This window comes from Toxorhynchites rutilus, chromosome 2 (genome assembly GCF_029784135.1).
Source record: "Toxorhynchites rutilus septentrionalis strain SRP chromosome 2, ASM2978413v1, whole genome shotgun sequence".
Taxonomy (NCBI): Eukaryota; Metazoa; Arthropoda; class Insecta; order Diptera; family Culicidae; genus Toxorhynchites; species Toxorhynchites rutilus.
The window spans coordinates 321,039,822-321,063,833 of record NC_073745.1 but is presented as its reverse complement, the minus strand read 5'-3'; the positions used below and the strand labels follow the sequence as shown (position 1 = coordinate 321,063,833).

General features: G+C 36.9%; 1 protein-coding gene across 3 annotated transcripts in view; it reads left to right on the top strand.

The window, feature by feature from the left end:
- Positions 1-24,012, top strand: part of LOC129765055 (terminal nucleotidyltransferase 5C) — a 365,409-nt gene that overhangs the window by 145,933 nt on the left and 195,464 nt on the right. Inside the window, exons 1-2 of one of the 3 annotated variants that reach the window (XM_055764887.1) lie at positions 12,648-12,767; positions 12,843-12,968. The exons of the other annotated variants lie outside the window; for them this stretch is intronic. The gene's annotated coding sequence lies outside the window, so the exon portion shown is untranslated. Of the gene's footprint in view, positions 1-12,647; positions 12,768-12,842; positions 12,969-24,012 lie in introns of those variants that run through there. 3 annotated transcript variants of the gene reach the window in all.

Genomic DNA, 24,012 nt, shown 5'->3' with positions numbered 1-24,012 from the left:
CTGGCAGAAAGAAAAATAATAAAATTTAAATTAGGAGCCCTCAGGAAATTGTGAAGAGAGGAAATATTTATTAGAGAATATCTTGTGCGTCTTTTGCACATATTCAAAGACTGGTATATGGCAGCTGCATATGGCTTTCGTGATGAAGGTGTCGATCAATATGTTTGAGTACTTTCTACTATTGCAACCGTTGCTGGAGTCCGTACAGACTAAACGGTTGGATTATTTATATGAAATTTTTTTTTTTTCTGTATTATAGTGACTTTCAACACTTTTGGCTGGTTCGTCACTTTTGCTTCCATTTTGGAAGAATGTCGGGAGTGAGAATTGAACTCGTGACCTTTAGCGTGAGAGGTACGGATGTTACCACTATGCCAGATCGCCTCCACATTATTTATATGAAATATTATTAGGTGTACGAAGCCTGGGAAGAAGCAAAACATTGCGTCATAAGCCCCACCCCTATGTGATTTTCCATTCTGGATATAATTCGCAAGCTTCGCTCCGAAGCGACCATTTATTTTCTAAACCGAGAAGCAGTTAGGTGTGTTCTTCGAATGAAAATTGAAAAGAGGCATTTTTTTTCAATGCGGATTGTGGATTTTTTTGAATGAATAGTATCGAAAACGGTTGTGATATAGTTTGGCTACGAGATGTTGAAAAACCACTAGGATTTTCAATTAAATTATGCATTGAGTGTCGCCGTAGACAACATCAATCACAAGTTTTTGTTAATGCTGAGGATGATAATTTATTTGAAAATTGATTTGATTGTTTGTGATATTTTTTGTGATATTTACATTACGCTTATTATTCGACCATTTCTCGACAGATCGCAAACATATTCGCATCAGTGGATTGAAAATATTTATATACATCTATTGCAATCAAAAAGTTACAGGGGAGGGATTCTGTCCAAGGCACGACCGCATAGTTGGCGTAGAATTACGCTAGACTACACTAGATTTTTTACGCGACTTTTTCACGTAATTTTTTATGCGATTTTCTTGAAATTACGCGAATGGGCTCTGTCTTATAGTCTCTTCGATTAGAAGAGAAACTCTAGGAGTGTGTGTCCGAGTGTGACTGTGACGAACGAGTCGATGACGGGCCAATGTTTTTTTACGCGTGATTTTTCAAGCCTGGCACGTATCAATCGCGCAAAAAAGAAATCATTGTATTCGTTGCACATTGATTGAAGACATATTTGAAATTTTTCATCTTAAAAGCGATGATGGCAGAAAGACAGCCTAAATGCGGCTACGCGAATTTCAATTGTACTAATAACACACCAACATAAACACCTCAAATAGAGCGATCCGCCCTCGAATGATGCGCGAACAAGTAAAGGAAATCGGGGTTTTCGAAAAAAACCCCTTGGGTGATTTTTCGATTTTCAAAAAACTCAAACTTTGACCGATTTGCGCCACTCTCCCTTAAGTCCGATTGAGCTGATATTCGGCATAGGGTGTTTTTTCGAGGTGGTGAACATTTTGTATAGGGTAACTTTTTGAAATGTTAGGGTCGATTTTTCCCATACATTCATTGGCACCCTAATGTATATGGATTATGTATGCATGTGAATTATGAATCAAGTGAGTAGCCGCAGATATTTGTGCAGACAGGGATATGTTCCCTAATACGGACTACTAAATCGAGAAGCCTGACGATATCGTCATCGACGATATGAGGGCGTCCGAATGGCCTGTATCATGGCCAGGAGATGAGAGAATTGATTTATTTTTCCGAAATGTCCTTTTTCAAAGCTTCTGACGAATAACTAAAGAAGTCTCTACGATTCAAGACACCATCATCACCAAAACATCCCCGTATAAGTAGAGATTTAAGTGCAAAGCATCAATACAACAAATCAAGAAGAATGATAGGCAAAATATGATTGAGAAGGAATTGAGAAATTGTGTAGGAAAAAACTGAAAACTCATCAGAATCCAACGAAAATCTAATCCAGTAACACCAGCGCAAAAGCTATAATCCAGAAACACTAAAGTTATGATCGAGTAACGTTAAAATCTGTTGAAAATCAATCTTCTCCAACATATAAATCTTATTGGATGGCATTGTAAGCAGTTGCCTGCTCGCTAGCTGAATTGAGACTGTGATTGCGAATAATAAGCCATCCGCTTATTTATACCAATTTTTTTTCATTTTGCTAGTTTGCTAATGTCGGGGGATAGAATTTCTCTCGTTATCTCTAGCGTGAGATTTATGGATGTTAACCAGTGCCGAAAATATTCACGTTCACAACATTCAAATACGGCGAATTTCAGTCTGCCTTGTATTGATAACCTACTGGTCAAGCAAGAGTCGATAAATATGGAACAACAATATCAATGAACACCAGTGAAATGAACAGCAAACATCAGCTTGCCATGAAGTTCATTTTTCATTTGCATCTTCATTTTGTTCATGATATTCGTAACGTCGAAATTGAAGATCGTTGCGTGTTAGTGAAAATCAAAGCATAAAATTCAACGTCAACCCATTGAGAGTAAAATCGATAACACAAAATTCTTGTTTTGGCGACTTCGGCAATGGAATGTATAGTATAACCCTTGATATGTTTTATATCAAGGGCTGAGTGAGGTTTAGCGTTGAACGGCGTTGAGCGTTTCGTTCATTTTTTATACTGTATTATAGTAACTTTCAAAACAATTTGGCTGGTTCGTCACTTTACTTACATTTTTGGAAGAATGTCGAGAGAATATGAAAATAAAACACGATTTCAATAAAAAAAAAGGTTCACGTGGAACTACCTTAGCTTAGCAATCATTCGTTTGTATTGATTAAATTCTTGATTGAATGAAACAGTTTCCAAATTCAATTGAGTTCAATATATTTGCTCTGTGAGTGAAAAAAATGAACAAATGCCGTGTAAAGTCAATTAATTTATTGTGATTGATTGTTCTTCGTTACTTCGTAAATTTAATGACGGACCTTTTACGTTTGGTATGATGACTAGAACAAAATATATGTACGGAAGAATTATCAAACGTTTGATGAACCAGCCTAAGGCTGAAAATCTTTCCAATAAAGACAAAAAAAAATTATCAAACGATTATTTTATTTTACATTTCCCTCTGAAGTTTACATCCCAAAAGTGTACATACTTCTCGAATCTCGAATTTGCTTGAAACTGGGAAGTTCATTCGCTTCTAGTGGCTGCACGATTTTCCCAGGTTCCTAAGTTTAGAAGATCATGTTAGGACAGACATATTCCACTCTGCACAAAGGCAAGGTCTTCTTTTTGGCTTTAAGAGGGTTTAAACTTTTCAGTTCACTCGCCTCTAGGCTCTTTCGTGTGCTTGCAATGCCGATTTCGCTGCTTGGTTTTCAAGTCTGTGTTAGTCGGAACAAAAATACCCCCGACTTGCATGAATTTGAAATACCGATTTCTCCAGGCACCTTGGTTCAGAAATCTCTATTAGGGAACACATTTCGGTGGGAACAAAAGCTCCCCCTACTTTCGTGTGTTCTTTTTCTTCTTTTTGGCTTTAAGAGGGTTTAAACTTTTCAGTTCACTCGCCTCTAGGCTCTTTAGTCTGCTTGCAATGCCGATTTCGCTGCTTGGTTTTCAAGTCTGTGTTAGGGAACATTTTTCGATGAGAACAAAAGTCCCCCTACTTTCATGTATTTGCAATGCCGATTTCCCCAAGGCTGCTTGGTTTTGATGGTTGTGTTAGGGAAACCGTAAATCGGGCCAATCAAAACGATGCAGTTAGGGCGTTTAGATAACGCCTAATATTTTACAGTTATTCAATTGTTTATCTAATGAAAAACAACATTTTGTTAGTTGCGATAGATGCGTAGAAATATTTCCTATCAAGTGATGCAAACATCTCTCCTATCCAGTACGAAATGTTCGAGCTATAAGCATTCGAAATCTTTCATTTTTTCCTGCATGTTCTGTGTTTAGGTTTTCCTTTTTCCCTCCATATATTCCGGTTAGACGTAGTCCCACGTCAAAAATAACTGCGAGCGATGAAGATCAACTTATTGTTCGTGATAATCACCTGAAATTATTGACAGTAATGAAAGTGCCTGAATGCAGGCTTTGCGAAATTCGTTCATGCTGTTTTCGTTTAATATAACAGACAAAGTTCACGCGTCTCGACTCTTGTGTTATACTCATTATAACAGATATGGTGTTGAGTGTCAACAGAAGAGAATTCATCCGACACTGGGAAAAAGCTAATTCCTTCATTCGTGAATAGATTTTGATAATTTGTGGCACTGATGTTAACCACTCACCTAGATCGCCACCACGCTGAAGATGAATGTATTCCATTCGTGAAGTTTTAATTGTCAATGAAAGCGAAAATGAAAAGAATAAGCCAATTTAGTATGCACCGTTTCGTATGAAATCTTTTTGAAGGGTCTTGGTATACCAATAAGTAGAAACATTCCGTAGATTCGACATAGTCTACGGATTCCCACGGTCGTAGAAAATGCAAACATCGCCTGGTATGAGGTGCACCCATCTAATGTGTTTAGCCGTTGTGATAACGATTATTCTCGCTTGACATAAAAGCAATTAATTTAATTAGTAATCAACGTCACCAACCATAATACAGCCTGTCGGGCTGGCTGTCCGGAAGAACGAAGAACGTCCATTTGTGAGCAACGCATGCAGAGATTGCAATCCACCGCCATCGGCATGGGGCAGACAATAGCAGCGCATTCCACAGCGTTACCGTCATCCGTAATCCAATTTGTCACGTTTTGAACGCAAGCCATCATTTTTTTTTTCTTCCTTTCTTCTCTCCTCTGTCTCATTTGGTACCTACCTACCACATTGTGTGTACATTGGTACTCGCGTCGTACCGCAAAACAGAATTTAGAGACAAAATCTTCTTACACAATATCGTAGCGGCGCTCATAACACCCATAACACGCGGTGGCAGCATTTGATGCAGCCATAAACCATAAACAAAATAAATTTTCGCGCATGCAATCAGTTGCCACAACACGATCCCACGGTAGCAAATTAGCGCTACTGCTACTACATTTAAGCTGTGATTAGAAGTTGTTGTCATAAAGATAATCCCCGGGAATCCTCTTGAAGAAAAGAAGATATTCCGAGGAGGGGAAGATAAGAATCGGATGGGAAGAAGAACTCGTTCCGTCCCAGAAACCACAGATTGATGTTTAGTTACGTTATCAGTTTCACAAGGTGATAGCAAAATTCAAGTGGGTGATGTCCTCTGTGTTTATACACGGCCAACGCAAATATCGGAAATAAGGGGGAATCACAGGTGTGTTAATTTCTACAAATAGTTCCAGCGAAAAGAGTATTGTTGCCGAATCATTCGATGCTCATGTACTCTGCATCATAACTGGTTTTCACGATACATCAAGACAATTCACCATGTATGAAAAGTTCTCGAAAGCCGTTCCAGAATTTCGAATACACTCTGTCCAACTATTCTTCATATTAAAGCATACATAAAAGAACCATTCCATGAGGTTATGCAGCAAAGAACCAAATTTCAGATCATGTTTTAGGAGAAAATTTATAACGTTATCTGAAAAAACACTAATAATATGATTTTTTTTGAAACGAATTTAATTTTTATACACCAACTTTGAGAAAGGGTGTGTTCAAAAAACTACATTATATTTTATTAAAATATTTGAAGTACTTGCTATTTTTATTCCTATTGAGATGTCTCTGCACTTACTTAACCAAACATCAATATCCAATATTGTGTCAAGCGAATAAATAATTAAATACTTGTTTGAAGTGCAGTGGGTAGACTTGGCATATTGTATTTAATGAGAAACAAGCATTTGAAAAAATTGGTATTTTAAAGCGTTGTCACGTCACAAAAAATAGAGAATTTTTATTTTGTCTGATAAATCTAAGTTCAAACATTATCATACTTGTGTTTCTCTCAGCAAATAATGAGGGTCAACAAACCACAACATTTGGTTAAGATCGGTCCACAAATAGAAAAGTATGAACTGTCGCAAGAAGTTGTTATCACTGTACGAAAAATATACGACCCATTTCTGCGTGAGGTGTTAACATTTTGATTCATTACAAACACTTTCTATTACATTTTTATGTATAAACAACACAAAATTAAACAATGTTATACTAATTTTGAGAAAATTCACTATAAGAATCATCAGTTAGAGAATGTTTCATAGTTAGATTGGCTTGTTGTCAGTCAAATACGTGACGTGACAACACCTGACTTTTGCTGTTTCGGATTTTTGAATATTAGTGATGTGTTTTCGGTTCCGTTTCAAAACATGTAAATGCACTTTGTTCTATGTTTTGTCAACAATAGATGAACGTCTATTCCTGAACATAGAATATTATACTGTTTCGATTCCCGAACCGTATTGTGGTCTGCTGATAATAGTTCTAAATGACAGAAAAAACGAGAAATCCATACGATATAAGTATTGGGTGAATGGTCTTACCAGCGAAAGTCGAATATCGTGTTCCGATGCCGTTTTTGAATCGAACATGGTGGCTTATGGTTCGTAAAATAGCTCTGAAAGACCGGATATGAAATGAAATTCTACAATATGATCGGGAACAATAGTGAAAATACTTAGAGTTGATCAAAAGTGTCTGAAAGGAAAATTGTTTCCCCCGGTAGTGAGCACCGTTCGATGAGACTTTCTTGTGCGAGCTATTGATGGGTAAGCGCCGGAGTGAATGTGTTAAATAATTACAAACAAAAAACTGGAGGGCGGTTCAGGACTACCCCGACTTTTTCCAATTAACGGCATAACATGTACTAAAGGCAACAGGAAGATTCACTTCAAATATCTTATTTTGATGAACAGATCATAAGCAAATAAAATGCCTTTTCTTGTCATTTTTCGCAATCTAAAAGAACATTGAACTCATTTAAAATATCTTTTCTCTGTTTTCGAAGTAGAGGTGTTCCACCGCAAATGACGATTTTTTTCATAAATTGTATTTTTGTATTTTTTCATTTCGCCTCAAATTTTGCAGACGCATTCTTTATTAGCAAAAAGGACAATTTGCACCATCAGTTTTACATGACCAAAAAAGAGAGTCGATGTAGAGAAATCGATGATGTCGCTTACAACCCTTTCATTTTGAGCCCCTCACTTAAAATTCAATTTTCTCAAAAAAGGAGTTTTTGATTTTTTTATATATATCAAATATTGCAGCGGACAACTAATGAAGTTTATTGCACAGTACACCAAACTAGAGAAATAATAGACAAAAATGTAGTTTTTGATATTTTTTTTTTAATTTGGATTTACCAAAATTGTTGAAATTTTTCTTATAATTGTTTGTAGACCCCATCTTATGAAAGAACGCATCATTTGCAGTCAGAAAGATGTACGGACATTTTTTGCTAAATGCTACCGTTTCTGGAATACAGAGTTTTTGGAATAAAATTTACTGAAAATTCTTAATTTTCGATTGTTATCGGATGTTTTTCGGGTCTTTTCAACTTAGAAATAAACTTTTTGATTTTCGACTGCAATGCTTGAACTAAATATGTGATGTGGTTATTGTGATAATGTGATAAGGTAGTTTAAAAAAATATACATAATAAAAAAAAACTTATTGGGAATATTCTCAGAAAATAATCTTGGTGGATGTATTAAAACACCCCAATCAAGTTCCCTGAGTTTCTGGCGTGTCACTATACACATATGTGGCCTGATGGAACAAAACACCTTTTCTGTTGGCCAATCCTGGACGTTTCTTGTCAATCGCTGGCTTCAAACGGTCCAGTTTTGGACAGTAAAAATTAGAATTTAGTGTTTTGGACTGAAAAAAATTTAAAAAATCAAAAATGAAAAAAATGTCAAAAATTTAGCTGCTACAGTATAAACCATAAACCCCATAACCATACCATAAACACTATTACACCATTACAAATTCAGCGATTTGGCTTGCATTTTCGCCTTTATATAAAAAATGCATAAAATGTATTAAATTTTCTCTTTGTTGACTTCCATTGTTAACACATTGTAACTAACAAAGGAATGGAACAAATGATAAATGAGGAGGCGATCTGGCGTAGTGGTAACATCCATGCCTCTCACGCTGAAGGTCACGAGTTCAATTCTCACTCCCGACATTCTTCCAAAAATGGAAGTAAAAGTGACGAACCAGCCAAATGAGTTGAAAATCACTATAATACAGATATAAAAAAAAAAAAAAAAACAGATGATAAACAACAAAAGGTTTTTTTACGTAGGACTACGTCTTTCATTTCCATACTGGGGACCAACAAGATTTTGAGCGTTAATACCTGCTAACTAACGACTACATTGAAAAGATAAAATCTCTACGTGCTATATGCTGGTTACTCATTGATCCAAAAACTTGTTTCAACTGCTCAAAAATTGCTTTGAAAGCAAGCTATTGAAACCATAACAATCTTGCTCATTGGCGATGATTGCTTTTGTGGTGATCGGAATGTGTTCCCGAACACGGACGCAAAATCAAGGCACCAGGAGAATTCGTCACATGCATGATGTGATTTCTGTGATTGCATTAGTGCTGAGAAAACCGTCATAGCGAACGCATGCCGGCTGATTTCTTTTACTTGCTTGCATTAGTGTTGGGGAAACCGTCATACCGAACACATGCAAGCTGGGATGTCTTTTATTTCACGCTTGCATTAGTGTTAGGGAAACCTTCATAGCGGACACATGCCATCTATGAGTACTTTTACTCTCTTGCCTTGTGCTGATCAGAATGTGTTCCCGAATGCATAATCAAGGCACCAAGAGAAACCGTCAAAGTGAACACATGCAAGCTGTGATTTCTCCTACTCGCCTGCATTTGTGTTGGAGAAACCGTCATAGTGGACACATGCAAGCTGTGAGTACTTTTCGCTCGCTTGATTTGCACTGATCAGATATGCTCCCGAACACGGACGCAAAATCAAGGTACTTAAAGAAACCGTTGTAGCAGATACATTAGAGGCGAATGAACTTTTAAGTTTGAAGCCTCTATAATACAATAAACTAACAAACTGACAGATACATGCAAGCTGTGAGTACTTCTCTTCTCGTTTGCATTTTTAGTGATCGGAATGAGGCAATATAGAAGAAGTTCAAAAAGCCTCCCAACCATCCACCAGTGAACGAGATTATGGTGGCCGCAATAAAGACGCCGAATGAACACAATGTCAGCACCGGAAAAGACTAACATTTCCGTGGATAAGAGCCGGGCATAGAATACGGCTGCCTCTCTCTCTCTCTCTCTCTCTCTCTCTCTCTCTCTCTTTCTCACACACAAACACACGCACACATAATCTCGTGTTTTGTTCTCACGAGAACAAAATGTATCATGTATCAACCATCTTCTGTTGCTTCTACTAAGCCACGCAAACCAGTCGGTGGGTCACCGACAAGTGCAAAAGAATTGAATTGTATGTGTAACCCTATAGAAATGATTTCATACGTATATTTATTCACTCACACTTTCAAAATATTCATTCATTCATTGAGAATTGACTCAGATGCAACTTTAAACAAATGCGAAGCTAGCGATAGTCCTACGTCCACCTTGCGGTTATATCACAGATATTACCCACTTCTAGTTTTTAAGCGGTTTTATTTAGCTTGGCCTGTAATCTATTTGTATGTTTGTAACATGATTGTCTGTAGCGCTGACCCAAATTAATCGAAATTTGACCCCCTTCCTGTTGACCGATTGGTCCGAGATTTGGTACACACCTTTATCTCTGTAGTCATTATAAAACTGTGTATTTCATGATCTTGAAAATCCAAGATGGCTGCCACTACAAAATGGCGGACTACATATTTTCTCAAAACCCTATTACTATGGGTATCAAATGAAAGGGCTTGACTAGTAGAACACGGTTATTTATGAAAAATGCAAATCTATGATGGCAGCCTCTATCAAATGGCGGGCTGCATATTTTCTCAAAACCCGATTAATAGATCATGAAAAATTCAAATCCAAGATGGCCGCAATCACAAAATGGCAAATTACTTTATTAAACGGTTTTATTTAGCTTGAACTGTTCGTATGTATGGTTGTATGTCTGTAGGGTTGTCCCACATTATTAGAAATTTGACCAATAGGAACTGACCGAATAAAATACTATTATCTCTCCTGTCATTTTAAAACTGCTTATCTTGAAAAATCCAATTTGGCCGCCGCTACAAAATAGCTGATTTCATATCATCTCAAAAAAAGGTTGATTGAGAAATGTGTATCAAACGAACGAACTTGACTTGGAGAACAAACTATGTATTTTCTACAATCCACTCAATATCGGTATGAAATTATTTGACTGATAGAATACAGTACAATGGTTTTATTGTAGAGAAATATTCTAATGATGTACTAAAAACTAGAAAATAGAATAAGAAAACTTTTTAAGTTAAACGGTTTAATTATGATTAAACATAATAATGTACTAAAAGCTAGAAAAAAAAATTAGGCAAGTAGCAGTTAGCAGTTATCACACCTCTCCTTCATTAGCCTAGGGCATTGATAAGAATAACGTAAAATCGTGGGACATTTGATTTATGATATTTTGTTCATCACCTTTTTCATATTGATCCACTATGCAATAAGTAATATTTGTTATGCACTGCAACTTCCAAAACAATTCAAACATAAAACGATCATATTCTGAGAAAATTCTTCTCGAAAAATAAAAAATAATAAGATTCGTCATAATGTATGTATTTTTACACAACCTTATACTATAAAAATTAACAACATCGCTTAATTGATTTAAGCATTGCAGTCAAAAATTATCTAATACTTTTTAAAAATTAAAAAGACTCAAAAAAATTCGAAAACGACAATAAGTTGAACAATTTAAAATTCTATTTTAGAATCACTGTATCTCAGAAACGGTAGCTTTTAGCAATTTTCAGTACACCTTTTTGACTGAAAATTATGCGTACTTTCATAAAATCGGGTCTACAAAGAATTTTAAGAAACATTTCAACAATTTTCAAAAATCCAACTCAAAAAAAAATTTACTGTTTTGTCGATTATACTTTCCATTTTGACGCACTATGCAATAAACTTCATTCAACAATTCAAAAATTTTAAATCTGTTTTATTTTCCTGCTTGATTTTCTTTTCCTGTCGTTTTAGCTAATGATCTGACCATCTCGCTATCGGTCATCGCGAAGCTGTAGAACGTGATCGTTATTGGAATGTCCTTCTTTAATACGATTGTTGACCGATACAAATGATCATTTTATATATATGCATAAGACTCATGAACGTTCTAATTTATAGACATCTTCATTTTAATTAGTTTTCAACGTTTGTAATTAGTAATTAAGCTGCTTTTTGAACATTTAGTTTTATAATTACTATCTAACGGCTGATAGTCATAAAAAAATGCGTCTGCAAAATTCGAGCCAAATACAAAAAATGAAAAAATAACCGACCTTCCAATTCAAATGGATTCGCTTAGTAATGAAAACGAAAAATAGCGCTAAAACGCTAGAATTAGGAGAGCATGAAAAAAGCCACCATATAACCAAATTGTCAGCGTCGTGACACCTTTCATTTGACACTACTGAAAATTCGCCGCTCCTGAGGTACAAAGGAGGGTAGATTCAGGACCACCTTCCCCTATAGGATAAACCTTTGGAAGTGGAAGGGAAGATCTCAGAGGAAAGTGAGAAGTATTCAAGATGATAACTAACATAAAAACATAAAAACTAATGTATAGTTTGCTACAAAACGGTGAAATTCTAATTTATTATACTTTTTTGATTTTGCGACATGACAATGCTCTGTGAAGACTTTTTTTTTTGGCACAGAGCACAGAGTGTTGTCACAAAATAAATGCCGATATTCGCAAGGAGTTTTTTGAAAAACTAAAAAAACAATATTAAAAAATCTACGTTCATCTTTTGTAAATAAATTATAGAACAAAGTTCATTTGTATGTTTTGAAACGGATCTGAAAATACAATATTAATGTTCAACAGTCGGAAACCGCGAAAAGTCAGGTGTTGTCATGTTGTGTTGGACTAAAAAATATTCTCCCACTGATGATTCTTGTAGGGAGTATTCCCAATTTTATTTTGACATCGTTTATTTTTCGAAAATCGTGTGAAAAAATTTATTTTTAGTGAGTAAAAACGTTGTCGCGTCGCTCTGGAATGGGTCATAATATAAATTTTGAGTCAATGTTTTGATACACTATTTAGTATTTAAAGTAGCATTCAATTACACCAATTTTCACCAATTTATATTCTTGTAAGACATGAATATATTTATTTCTGCGGTCCAATTGCGGAGTTTGACACTCACGCTCACCAGAATTCTATCACACCCACATATCTCATGTTTCCTCGTTTGTGGGCTGCCAAAAGTTCACCTATCTTAAATTCATTCATCGTGAGAGGGTCAGTTAACGCACCTTTTTGGTTGTCTCAAGTGGGAGGATTATTCATGGTTAATTTTTAGCTGAGTTTCTTGTAATCCCTTTGAGTGGATTCTGAGTGGCACCCAATGCCCGATAGGGCGCTTTAGAAACGCCGTTTTGGTATGCCTCTCGAAATAGGTTTACTTCGATCCTTATCCTAGCAACTGTGCTTGTTTGTTGTCACCAGAAAAAAAAACTGTCAAATTCGAATTCATCCGCACAACGTTCCGATGTACTTGTAATTGAACGAAGTTCTTGGAGGAGAACTGAATTTCGCTCATCCAACAATTATGGAGGTCTAAATGAAAGAATTTCACTAGCAGCTGGAAAATTGCAAAAAATAAAAAAATAAACGTGATATGTCAGTGCATTAAGTCCTCTTAGAAAAACAAATCAATTTTACAAATAATGTTTTTTTTCTTCTCTTACCTTGCAGGTTTGTATAGCTGAATTCATCTCGCTCGGTGATTCTTAGTGTTAGCCAATCATCCAAATTACGTGAATCAATCATCATCATCTGCGGCGCGCGGATTGGAGTTTTCCCCATTCCGAACAACAATCGGCAAGTATCATCTGCAGACCGTCACAAATTGCGGCTGTAATTGAGCAAACGTCATCTTTAATCGAAACGACGTTTTTGCCTGCTGCGCTCATGTGCCCGTTTTGTCGCGGAGTGCAAAGTTTAGATTTGTTTTCTAAAGGGGGAGAGCAAAATCACCATTGCGTCACACGGAACGCGAGATGGCTTTACCATCATCGGCATCGGCCAGAAGTGCCTTTTGCGTCGGTTGTCAAACCCGTTTATTGCGCTCCACAGTCGGTCAATTTTTTTTTTCCCAGCCGGATGAGGCCACCGAGTCAGGCCAATGACTTCTTGCTGTGTGCTCTCGTAGCAGTGCACAAGATTCAGTCCGACATCGCTCAAAAGTGCCATAATTTGCCCCATGTGCAGGGTACTTTTGCGCCCTACAATGTGAACCTGTGTGCGAAGGAACGAATTGTTGAGAGGGTTTTTTTTCGCGCGTTTTCAGCGATCGAAGCGTGACATATGCTTTGAAGTCAGCTTCGAACTTTGGGTGAGCCGCGATTACGTTGAATTGTGCACTACTTTTCGGTTGACATGTGACCACTGGTCGGCATCGGAACCTTTCATGTTGCGTTTTTTTTACACCGAGGTAAGAGAATGTCGCCTTTCATGTAGTGATTCATTTTCTCATTCCCCTTTTTGGTGGCAGGCCGACAAAATGGCTCCAGTATCGAGCGGCGTTCTTTGCGGTGAAAATGGAATTAAATTGATGAAATATCATATTTAATAATTTCAAATCGTAATTGCAGTCTGCAGTAATTGTCGGGGCAAAAAGAGAATCGAAATTACCCGGAACTGTTACAGCGGCATTCAGAGGTGGTCTGGTGACCTAATTCTTGCGCAAGACAAGATAAGAAACACGAGAAAGGTGCCATTCTTGAATATTTATGAGGAAACTTTGGGGGGAGGCCGGTCCGTCTTAAAATCGTGCTTTCGGGTTGGCTGATTATGTTATTTCGTAGCGTTTCAACAACAACATCCACAGAAAGACGACTATAAACCGGTTGTGTCTGGTGAAAATATTTTCACTGGACTTCATGCTCCACTTTACTTCATGAGTAATTGTATGGGCTTAACGAGATCGTGTCGAGAAAAGCAAGCCAAAACGCACCCACCAGTGATGGTCTCCCACGAAGTATCTGACCTGGCCCATGCTGATTTTATTCACAAGCTGAAATGTCGGCTTACGATTATGGTTACCGGTCACTACAATAGATCAAACTAATGGTCGCAGTGGTACAATGTTCCTACAGAAGATGGTTACCGGCTCACAATTGATGATTATTCAATTTTCCAGCGCATAATTTCCGCCGTCGGTGGCTTCAGGTGATTTACAATCGTTTCAGATGGTTGCTGGCGATCTTTATGCAAGATTTCCCGCTTACGTTTAACCAGGAAACATATTGTTATTGATAATTTTTAGTCAGTAAGTGTACCTTCGTTTTGCTAGTCGGATACAAGAAGTAAAAAGTGTAAGATCAGTAACTTAAACTCCAACATTCCAAAAGCCAATAAAATAAACGAAATAATTAAAAAAGCCAATAAAAAAAAATTGAGCAAATGGTCAAATTATATCTCAGCAGTATTAACATTAACATGTGCTGTTGATTGCTCGCTGTCTAGAGCAACGCTGAAACATTGAATATATTTTCACAGTATATCACATCTTCAACGCTCCCAAAATATAATTCCCAATAAGATGATCCAAAAATTTATGGTACGCAACCACTTTCGCAGAACAGCAACAGAAAGTCCGAACCGAAATGGTTGTGTGGTCGCGGTGACCATGACAGCAACCTTCAATTATCCACCAAATAACACAGCCCTCAACGCTGAGGAATGCCTTCTTCACATCCGGCTTGTGCTGCGCTACACATTGACAATACTTTTAACCTGGAAATATGTCTCTTATTCACGAAAATTCAATGATCGATCGGAAATAGTCAGCATTAAGCCAATAAATTCACACAAGGTACCTCCTGTCAAAAAAAAACTAGAAGTGGGTTATATCTGTGGTATAAGCAAGGTGGACGTAGCACTAACGTGGGCTTATCGATCAATCTCTCCTCTTCGAAACTGTGAACTTACACCCAGGTACAGGAATGCAAGACGTAGTCCTACGTCAGAAAAATTGTGCAGAAAAATAGATGCGCCTCTTTCACCTCATTGAGGACGGCAAGAAAAATCCATGCAAAAACGAAGTCTAAGTTGAATCTTCTACGTTGCTTTCGCACGCCAACACAAGCTCAGCACTGTACAGTTTCCTTTGTGCATATTGACGAATTTTATGCCAACTCGTCTTAGGAATTGGCAGCACCAGCACAGATAGCACTGAAACGTTGTGAGTGTAAAGACATGGGTCATTTAAGCAACTTTGCATACTTGCATAAATATTCGAAAAAGAATTAGACTACTCTTTGGAAAACCCAAATTCTTTTTTCTTAATTTATTACTAAAAACTATAACTTAAAAACTATGATACCTACAAAATTTTTGTTAAAGGATGAAATGTAGGAAATTGTTTGAATTTTTACAAAAAAATGCCAAAATTTTTTTGGAAAACAATTTCTCTGACAAAAAAGTTATTTAAAAAATTAAAATTTATTTTTCGCAAAAACGTATTTTTTTATTATATTATATTTATAATATATATATATATATATATATATATATATATATATATATATATATATATATGTGAATAGCCCTTATAATTTCCAGCAAGTCGTCCATACATCGGAAGATGGGCACTTTTACAGGGAAAAAGTTTTTCGAACAACAACTTTTTAGTATTTTCTTTGAAAAAAAAAACATATTCTAATTTTGTTGAAAGTCAAGATAGCTATATAATGTATTCGACAAAGTTTTAGATCTTATTAAAATATAAACTTTTGTCTAGGACATCAACTTTCTATCTTTTATAGTGTTCGAAATATAGGTCATTTTTGTATGAAGACTCCTGAAAAAAATTATGTGTTGCTCGTAATATTTTTGTGTGTAAATTCTCACGTACACCCTTCTAAACTCGAGTAGACCGCGAGTAATCGGTTTTCTACACCATTAACATTAGAATTAAGGAAAAATGTTTATATATACTTGTAACAATACAGTCAGGAGTTTGGCTCCTTTGAACTTATGTAACTGAGCCTGTAAAAATAAACGATTTAATAAAAAAAAAAAAAATCTCACGTTTGACATGTTCTTGACATGTTTCTAAATAGAGAAAAGTTAACAGATCATACAAATTGCGACAATTTATACATAAAAATGTAACGAATAGAACATTAATGGCATTTTTCCAAAGAAAAACATGAAAAAGTTGTTGTTTGATAAACTTATTCCATGTAAATGTGCCCATCGTCCGATGTATGGAAAACTTGTTAGAAATTTTAAAGGCTATTTATATCAATTTTTTCGTATTTTAGAGGCTTATGTTTTCGAGAAAATAGAATTTTAATTTTCAAAATATTTTTTTTTCAATGAAATTTTTTTCCAAAAAAATTTGTTTCAACTTTTTTTTCGAAAAATCTTAATTTTAATACTATAAGATCTACAAAAAGTTGGTCAGAGAATGAAATGTAGGAAATTACTTAGGTTTTCATTAAAAATTATCAAAGAATTTTTTGGAAAAAAATATCATTGTAAAAAAAATTGAAAATTAAAATTCATTTTTCTCGAAAAAATATGCTTTTAAAATTCTGAAAAAATAGATATAAATAACCCCTCAAATTTCCATACAAATGAAATACAAATTTCAGCATAACTCGAGAATTAATCAAGCAAACGAACCCAAATTGGGCATGTGGAGGTTTTAGGGTGCAATAAATGTTTCTATGTTGTGTTGACACTCCTCCCCCCTCTCTATGGGGCGGGGGGTGGTTCCACCATACAAATGAAACACAAATTTCAGCATAACTCCAGAATTAATCAAACAAACGAATTCAAATTTGGCATTTGGAATTGTTAGAGGGCACGAAACATTTCTATAGTGTACAGACACTCCTCCTCCCTCTCTAAGGGGTGGAGAAACTACCAAATATGGCATGTGGAGGATTAGGGGGGGCTGTAATTGTTTCTATGATAGTTTGACAATCCTCCCCTTTCTCTGAAGGGGAGAGGGGCTGAATAAATCGAGAGCTAATCAAGCAAATGGAATCAAACTTGGCATAAAAAGTTTTTAGGGATCGATAAATGTTTCTATGGTGGTTTGACACTCCTCCCTCCCTCCCTCAGGGGGGATGCTGCAGAACTCGAGAATCAATGAATAATAATAATATAAGGGGCAATAAATGATTATATAGTGGTTTGACATTCGCATAACTCGAGAACCAATCAAGCAAACGGAATCAAATTTGGCATGTGGAGGTTTTAGAGGGCACGAAATGTTTCTATGGTGGTTCGACACTCCTCTCCCCTCTCTAAGGGGAAGGGGGCTGCCATACAAATGAAACACAAACTTCTGCATAAGTTGAAAACTAATCAAGCAAATGGAGCCAAATTTGGGATGTGAGGGTTTTTGGGTACGAGAAATGTTTCTATGACGGTATGACACCGCTACTTCCTATAGAATATTACGGAGTCCCATAAAAATATTACACATATTTCAACCAAACATGACAATTGAAAATTTTCGGAAAACTCTGAAGGGAAATGGGAAAATTCGAGAAAATCAATTCGAATATGTTATACAATTACATTGTGACAAGCGTTGTTCGTCCATTTGATGTAACGGAGAAACATGTTAATTGCAAGTGATTGAAAAATCTCGAACGAGAATTGTATCTGAAAATAATCTGATTTTATAATGACGAGTTTTGATAGAAGGAAAGTCCTAGGAAATTTATATTAAAAGTAAATTGTAAAGGGTCAATCAGAGGATGAATCAATGAACAGTTCTGCGATTGGACCCATGATCGTAAGTAAGAAAACGTGAACGTTTGGAGGTATTGATAACAAAAAATAAATTTTGGACGGGACGAAGTTTGCCGGGTCAGCTAGTTTCTGAATAAAGATAGATAATTTGAATTTCAAATCATACAAATTATTGTTTATACTTATAAAATATATGACTATGACTATAAAATAGGTCGGAATTATTCATATTCTAATTTACATCGAGTGAACCGATAATTAATTCACTTAGTCGAAGAAGCAGGGCTGAGAACATATAAATCAGAAAAAGATTCATTCAAACAACCAAATAAACCTAAATTGAGATACTGTTTTCATTTGAAATCGCCTTGAAAATATTATCCTGGCATGTGCTCATATAAAAATATCCAATATCCAATCCGAGTTTTCTCGAGAATTATATTGACGTAAGGACTTTTGATTACTTTCCATTTGTTCTCGTCAGATCCCGCTCTCGGTCTCTGTTGGTTCCATTGCGGGGAACATGTTTGCTTCTGTGGTTCTCCTCTCGCACTCGAACACATCCACAAGTATCGATTTCCGTTTACAAACCATGCTTCACTCCACAGGAGGAACTTTATGAAATCAATTATTTCATGAAAACCAATCGAAATGGCTTGAATTTTTCAGTGTTTTCATTTGCTGTATGTAATCAATAACCGCCGTTCCCGCGGGGGTACTTTCTGGCTTAGCGAAGAACAATAACGGATGAATGTCACGAATGAGTGCTGAAAACGAGTAATTGGTTCTAATTGATTCTCCCAGAAAGGACAGCGACATATGCTCTTGTTCGTTATTAGCGAACGTTTCAAATGATTGTTTCCACGTGTCAATTAGACAGACATTGTAAGCTTAAAGAACACCGCTCTGCGTATATGTTTCATTCTCAAAGTTTTGAGCCAAACCACACCCTGTGGCGTGACCTCGCACCGCATGCGGCGATTCCGTCCACAACCACACCCCCCTTTTCATGTAAGTCCGGCTTAAATGTTTGCTGCTCGATTATGTTGGCGTTGCCGTCCGCAGACCACACTCTCGTTGAGTCGATATTCTCGCAATCCAGCACAAGACACGACACGCACAGCCGGTTGTGATCTCTTGAGCCGGATACGTAGCAGTCCTTGAGCAGCAGCAGCACCTGTGCCCTCCACCCAATGTGCCCGCAATCACGGCGCCCATGATCGATGGGCCAGCTCGTTTGTGTCGTATTTTATGGTTAATTTATAGTATCTGTTTTCCGTGGCGTTTAGGTCAGTCGCAGATATCCAACAGGTACGTCGTATCGGTGGCAAAGGGGACGGAGACGACTGCTTTTTACGATAAAGACATAAACTCCTGGTGGAAAAAATGGCCTCTCTGCTGTGAATTATGGCTGCGAAGGAGCCATGGAATAGAACCTAGTTTACCGATTTTCGACCATAATTGTTTTTGCTCTCGGAACAAAATGACAAATGGGTAAAACGATGAAACACGGGTATCATTTACTATTAATTACAGCAAAGTCATTCACCATTCATCACACGTCTTGCTCGATTTGTGTAGACATGGCTTTAATTTCGTGCTGGACATTCACCATAGCCTCAAAAGCTATTTTCGGCTCAGCAATTGCGGCGGTATCCATGAAAGTAACAAAAAAATATACAATAACATTCCAAGACCCCCCCCCCAAAACTGACCCATCACGAATCGATAGTTTGCCGCAAGGCTCGCACAAGTCCTCCCTCTCACTTCATCAATAACTCAAGGGCTCTTCCTCGGAGCGGTCTCTTTAATAGGCAAAACCAAGCTCATGAGCTCGGGGGGTTTCGGCATTAACCTTCAATATGCCTACCGTGACGATTCGAGACGGATTGAAACGCTGATCCGAGCGGCGGAATTGAAAACTCGCCAACGGAGAGCTAAAAATAAAACTAGGAACTGAAGTGCCACCCTATCTGCGTCTGTTTTGGATACAAACAAAATACAGGAAAAAAACACAGTTCGGTATAACCAGAGACGGTTTGTGCCGTAGCCGCAGAAGCAGCCATCCAGGAAGCAGCCTAATTATATCAATTACTGTCGACGCTTGTTGGTTCAATTGATAGGAACTTGTTTGGTTTTGTGGTTTTTTTTTCTCTCTCAAACACGCCGAGTATCGATCCACGTTTTTCTCGAGACCGAAACTGTGCTATTTGCCCCTCCCCCCCCCCCCTGAACAAGAATTTCCCTGCAATAGACGATTACTCAGCAGCAATCAAACGCTGCAGTTGCATCACATCTTTAATAATCTGCCACAAGCAGCCTTCACTTCTTGCGCACACAAAGCAATAGTAGAAGAACGCAAAAAAAGTATACTGAACGAAAAAAAAAACTCCGCGAAAGCGCAGATAATTGCTAGGATCGATCATTAGCTCGGCGAACAGCAGCGTTTTGTTGTTGCACCCGTGGAAAAGCGCAGTGCGCGCAATGCAACTGTATGCAACGATCGATCGGCCGGCGAGGAAGGAGGCTTAGTTTTTCGTAAGATAAAGCGGGCTTCAAACGAATCGCCTTTACCGATCAATCAATCAGCGTCTGGGAGCTGGGATTCTATGGTCGGCAGGAACTGAGGAAGGCTGTGTTTCCCAGAGGCCGAAAGAAAGAGCGGATCTGAGCGGATAATCAGTTTCCTAACGATCCCTACTTTGTGCACGCAATATACTGATCGTCGTCGGCTAGCATAAAAGTTGGCACGCCACTAGATTAACTAGATGAAGATTATATTTCTTCATTCCGCAGGTTATGACAGCGATGATGGATGTCTGGTTTCGATGCTATCTTCAAAGTAACGAAGATACTGTGAGTAGTTGTTTGCGATTTGTGACAAAGATTCTCGTTGGTACACAAGAGAGAATCGATATTCAAACATTAATTTTGAAACTCATATACCCTTTTAAAACAGTTCTAGTTGATAGCGTTCTTCCGTGATAGTTTCGTTCCGTTTTGTTGAAATCAAACCGTTGTTGCATTTTGATGATTTTGCATACCAGCCAGATCGGAAATTCTCTAAAATTTATAAAAAGTTTCAATAAATGATTCAAATTATAAAAAAAAATTAAGAGCATTCCCGTTTTCCACTACATTTGTTCAACCCATTTGTGCGCTCACCTACCCGTACTGTCAATAAGGAGCAACTAATGAATCGGCGTGGGTCTATTATTGTATTCCACTGTGAAACAGTAAATTGGTCACTTGAAATGTAAATGCAGAGATCAAACACTATGGAAAAGAGAAATATAGGAGTTAAAGCTCCACCCGATGGCAACTTATTCACACGGCCAGAGAATAACAGCAGATCATCTGCAATTTCTATTAACTATTCACGAATGAACTGAAAAAATAATTTAACTACTTTTATAAGAACCAGTCTTAACCAAACGGTTGGAATAGAATAGTTTCGTAGTCCTACGCAAAAAAATTCGGTCGTGTCCTGGTGTCCTGTCAACATCCTACATTATTTTGCTCATTTGCTCATTTGTGCAATCTACTTATTTGTTACTGACATTCGAAAGAACGATAGTTTGCATCCATGCATCCTATAGATAATCACACTACTTACGATTTGACGGAAATCCATTATTCGCCAAGGAGAGTGTGACGCTACGAAGAATGGAATTTTTTGATGCACTACACTGCGTTTCACAACTATAGAACCACTCAATTTTCTATGCTTCCAGAGATATGTAAGATGTCGGTTGAATTGAAATATATAGTGTAGAATACAATAACTATCTTCATTTATAAGACTGGTCATTTGAACTTTATTGTTGTGTTCAGGCACGAAACATTTAAAAAAAACTAAAATTCCAGTGTTTCATAACTATAGAACCAGATGGAAAAACTCTCGCTTCTTTACCAAATTAACGTCAATTTCACATGAATTATAATAAGTTTCTAATTCATAGGTCATCTTTAGTTCTCAATCAGTTCAAATAACCCATTCGGAGTAGTTTCGACCAAGCTGCGCCATGTTGTAGTGTGTATATCGTTCTACGCAGAGGATACTACTCGTTTAAGCTCTTCATATCACTCATACTGCTTGTAAGCTGCATCTATTATTCGTCCGATCACTCCTCATAAGTTCCTGACATGGTTTTGATTTGATAAACGAGCTCACCAGCCAGAATCTGAAGCCCTTATTCATTAAACCATGCCATAACATTCCGGATTTTAAGAATTGATACAAAATTATCCAATTATCACATTGTTTTTGATTCAAAAATAGCAGTAAATGATTATGAAGTACTTCGTTGCACTTTTGACTGTTCATTCGTGTTGATGGTAAGCTATCTAAACTAGACCTTTTTGAGAAAATTCTCCTCAAACCATAAAAATCACTTCTACAAAGCTGCGAGTCCAAAAACTAATGTGAAAGCTAATCCCATGGGTTTCACTATTTCAGGAGAACTTCACTGATAAAAAGAATTTTAACTTGAAGAGAATTTCATCATACAGGAAGGATATACGGAACGTGTCATTGAAATTTTCCAATTCGTAACGTTGCAGGCGGCAGTTTGATGGTTTAGGGAGAATTTTCTCAAAAAGGCCTGGTTCAGATAGCCTTTTATCAACACGAATGCAAAGTCAGAGTTGCGATGAAGTACCTCAGAATCATTTACTTCTGTTTTTGCTGTTTTTGCATTAAAAACACCGTGTTAATTGGGTAATTTGGTGTCAATTCATAAAATCCGGAAGGTTATGGCATGGTTTAATGAATAGGATCTTCAGATTCAGGACTGGTCAGCTTGTTTACCAAATCGAAACCATGTCAGGAACTTATGAGGAGTGATCGGATTAATAGTAGATGCAGCTTAAAAGCAGTATGGGTCATTTGAAGAGCTTAAACGAGGAGTATCCTCTGCTAAGAACGAGATTCACACTACAATATAGCGCAACATGGTCGTAACCACCCCGAATGGTTTTTTTTAACTGATTGAGAACTAAAGATGACTTTCGAATCAGAAACTTATCGTAATCCATGTTAAATTGGCGTTAATTTTGTAAAGGAGTGAGAGTTCTTCAATCTGGTTCTATAGTTATGAAACACGGGAATTTTAGTTTTTTGAATGTTTCGCACCTGAACACAACAATAAAGTTCAAATGGCCAGTCTTATATATGAAGATGGTTATTATATCCTACACCATATATTTCAATTCAACCGACTTCTTACATATCTCTGGAAACATAGAAAAATGAGTGGTTCTATAGTTGTGAAACGCAGTGTATTGCATTTCCAATGGTAGAGTGTCGCCTCCTACAATAGTTTTGAGTTTTTGTTTATTTGTTACTAGCTGACCCTGCAAACTTCGTCCCGCCCAGAATTTGTTTTTTGTTATCAATACATTCAAACATTCATGTTTTCTTACTATGAGCAAGTTCATGGGTCCAATCGCAGAACTGTTCATTGATTGATTTTCTATTCGACTATTCGTTGAATTTACCTTTTACTATAAAATTCCTAGTCTTTCTAACAAAATCATTATAATATCAGATTATTTTCAGACATAATTCTCGTTCAAGATTTTTCAACCACTTGCAAATAACATGTTTCTCCGTTACATGGAATAAATGTTTTATACAGAAAATATGATAGATTCAAGACAGCCCTAAATCGGACAATTCCTTCCTCGAGTTCTACTCTTATCAACACATCCGGCGATCTTTTTTTTTTTGTATAGATAGAAGAATATATAGGAGTGCGTTTCATCACATTAAATTTCATTTTCAGTTTCGAACAAAGATCAATTTCGCTAGCGCAAACATCAAATGGACTAACAGCACTTGTCACTATATAATTGTAGAAAATTTGTATGGCAGAACCCCTTAAAGAGGGGGGTGGAGAGTCTAACCACCATAGAAACATTTATTGCACCCTTAAACCTCCATATGCCTAATTTGGTTTCATTTGCTTGAATAATTCTCGAATAATGCAGAAATTTGTTTTTCATTTGTATGGCAGACCCCCCTTAAAGAGAGGGGTGGTGAGTCTAACCACCATGGAAACATTTATTGCGCCCTAAAACCTCCGTATGCTTAATTTGGTTTCATTTGCTTGAATAATTCTCGAGTAATGCAGAAATTTGTGTTTCA